Genomic DNA, 3579 nt, shown 5'->3' with positions numbered 1-3579 from the left:
TACCTGAATGCCTCCTTACTATTTGCTAGCATGCATAAGGCAGAGGGTGTTATGCAAGCTGTTGGGGGAGAAAAGTCACTAATGATCTCCTTCAACTTTGGACCCTGGGTGCTACAGTGCTGAACTGTCAGGCAAAATATGTCCTCCAGTGAAATAGTAGAACAAATGTTTCTGTGGTAACTAACCACATCCTGATTTGTTCTGAGGCTGCTCCATGAGAAAGAGTACCTGCTTGGTACTGTGAACCTGTTTAAAAAGACTATGACTAGGGAGGTCTCAGGTCCTACTTGGGGACACATTGTTGATAAGTGTTTAATGGACATGTTAAGTGTTTTTAAGCATTTATGTTTAACTTGCAAACTACTACTGCTCTCAGCCTTGTTCAGAGATGCTTCCTTTGGTAATGGGTTTGATCAAATTGGGAAACCATAACTGGTGATGAGGAAGCCCACAAAGTGGGAGAAAATGTTCACCAGATAAACAGAGAGAGCTAATACCCAGAATATACAAAGAACTCAAAAAATAACAACAACAAAATATCAAGCAATCAAATGACTGAATTTAAAATGGGTTATGAATCTAAACAGAGAACTCAAATGAAGAAATAAGAGAAATGGTAGGAAACACCTTAAAGAGTGTTCAACATTTTAATAGTTAGGGAAATCCAAATTGAAACTATTTAAAGATTTTATCTTACCCTAGTCAAACAAAGGAAATAAAAGGCCATCTAGTACCTGCACCAGTAAAAAATAATAATGAGGGCCTGGAGAGATAGCCCAACAGTTAAGAGAACTGGCTGTTCATCTACAGGATCCTGGTTTAGTTCTCAGCAGCCACATCGTAGTTAAGGATGACCTTAACTCCAGGTTCAGTGAACCTGATGCCCTCTTCTGGCTTCTGCAGACATTGCATGCATGGGTTCTCTTACATGGATATAGACAAAACATTCTTAGACATAATACATAATACATAAACAATAGACAAATAAATAAATAGTGAAAATGATTTATCAGCCATCTTACATAAAAATATTAAAGATACTGAAGGCATATAGAAATAATTGAAAGATATCTTTCCTCATTGTTCAGGTGTATGAATATTAATTATTTTGTGTTTTTGAGACAGGTTCTCCATGTAGCCCTATTTTGCTTGGAGCTCCCAGTGTAGACCATGCTGGCCTTGCTCTCACAGAAGTATGTCTGCCTCTACCCTTCTGAATACTGAGATTGAAGGTGACACCACCATGTCTGGCTCAAGAGTTTTATTGTAAAGATTGCTAAACTTGGTTCACCATGCAATTTATGGTTACAATAGCAGTACACTGTCGAAAGGATTGTTGTGGGGTTCAAACTGGCCTGAAACAAAGTATCCAAGTCACTAGGGAGAGTGGCTTCTAGAGACAAACAATTGGATCAGTGTTCTTATAAGCATAAAGTGGTAAGCTTATTTGTGGGATGTAAGTTTCTTGTGAGTCAAAGAATTCAAATTATGCATATAAGAAGTAAAGCCAATAAGTAAAAGAAAATCCATAGTTAGAAAATGTTAATTGTAGTTTTGTAAAAAGGTTTCTTCAATGTTTTTGTCATATCCTTCTGACTCTGTTATTTCAGTTGTATTTATTTCTTAAAACTAATATCTATCTTGAAAGACACATGAGAAAAACATAGGTTATTTCAGAAGAGTAAACACCATAATGCTTAAAATATAGTGTAAGAAATACCCTTCCACTCAAAACTTCAATGAGAGGATGATTAAGAATGTAATTAAATGAACAAACTTCTTACAGAGTCTGCAGGAGTGTAACAGCTCTCACTTTGTGACACTGTTGGAGCGAGGCCTCTCTACCCACACCACTGTGGCTCCTGCTCACTCTGAAATGCTCAAGTAGGAAAATCCTCCACTGCATCTCACCTTGCTTTCCAAGAGCCAAAGCTGGCTCGTGTCCACAGCTAGAAGGAGAACAAGATGTCAGTGTTGGAAGATTGAATCAGGTTGTGGGAGTCAAGGCACAGTGAGCAGGGTCAAATTTACCAGGGAAGGAGGCTGATTTCAGGAATCTCAGGTAGGTTTCCAGTGGGGACAATCAAGGAAGAAGGCTGGTATCAGGTGTGAAAAGGCAGGTTGGGGGTGGGGGAAAGCTGTGAAGGCTCTAGGGAACTAGACAGAAGAAGTGGGTTGGTCTGAGTGCAGAGGATCAGGAAGCAGTTGGGGAATATGGGCCAAGATGGTTGTCCAGAGGTCTGGAGTTCCAAGAGAAGAAGTGGGCCTGTGCCCATGGCTAGAAGGAGAACAGGATGTGGGGCCTGGGAGATTGAATCCGGCTGTCAAAAATTATAGCCTTGAGGTTGAATATTTAAGCTATTTATAGATTTAGTGTGAATTTTCTATTTAACTTTATAATTAAAACCATTGTTGGAATTCATTATTCCTTGGAGAGTCCCTATTCTGATGATGGATTTATTCTTCTTTATATTACTTTATACAAGAAAATTTCAATGATAATTATTATAATTATAACTATTGTACTTGTAGTTTTGTGTGGATTTGGGGTATATTTTATAAGGAAAAGTAACAATTATATGTGTAATCTCAGACACACCTTCATTTTGAAAGATAGTTGAAATTACACTGTAGACTTTCTAACCTCAGAGGAAACACAGTAATAAACACTATATGGATAAAAGACAAAAATATTGGGTATAAATTCATTGGCACCCAGAAAACACATAAGATTTGAGCTTTTACTTAGAGTTTAGACATGTTAATGTTCCTTTGCATTGCAATAGGATACAAGACCAAGGGTACTGGACACTGTCTAGTGAGTTTCTGGTCAGGAGGCAGGAATGACTTTGAGAGACACACTCCAGGAGCATCTAGAAAATGAGTGCAGTGTGAGGCATGCAGGACCACGCTGGGCACCACTAGTATGCTATTTAAATGATTGTTAATAAAGGACTGCAGTCATGGCCCCATGAAAATTGTGCTTCTGAAATCTGTTGTTTTCCCTGTTGTTGTACCTATTGGAAAATATTTTTGCCTCATTAAAATAATGAACACTGTAGATACATTGAGTCACTGAGTTTCTCCCTCACACCCATGGAAAGTGGAAAGGCTGTAGAGTAAAACAAAAACTGTCATTTTGAATGCTGCCAGGTAAGTCAGAATTCCGTGGTTTCATAAGATTGTAAAATGGAAATGAGGAGGGTAGTGTACAACATAGGAAATGCAGAGAAGTCTATTTTATGTAAGGGTTTTCAAGTAGGAGCTGATTATGCAAAATCAAATTTCCTTTGTTCACCTCAGTTGTTGATTTAAAAAACTGAAATTGTATATTGTATATGCAAGATACAATGTCATATTTTGATATAACTATGCAATGAGAAATTATGAAATTGACAGATTGCAATTTGTATTTAGAGATTTTATTTAATTTTTAAATTTTCAATTAATACTTTGAGTATTTCATACAACGTAGTTTGATCACATTCATCCCTAACACCTTCAACTACTCCAAGATCCACCCCACCTCCCTCTCCCTGTCAGATTTGTGTCCTTATTTTTCTTAATAATCCATTGACT

The sequence above is a fragment of the Nannospalax galili genome, unplaced genomic scaffold, assembly GCF_000622305.1.
Source record: "Nannospalax galili isolate Female #2095 unplaced genomic scaffold, S.galili_v1.0 scaffold839, whole genome shotgun sequence".
NCBI lineage: Eukaryota > Metazoa > Chordata > Mammalia > Rodentia > Spalacidae > Nannospalax > Nannospalax galili.
The sequence above is the reverse complement of the archived record's forward strand: the minus strand, read 5'-3'. Positions refer to the sequence as shown.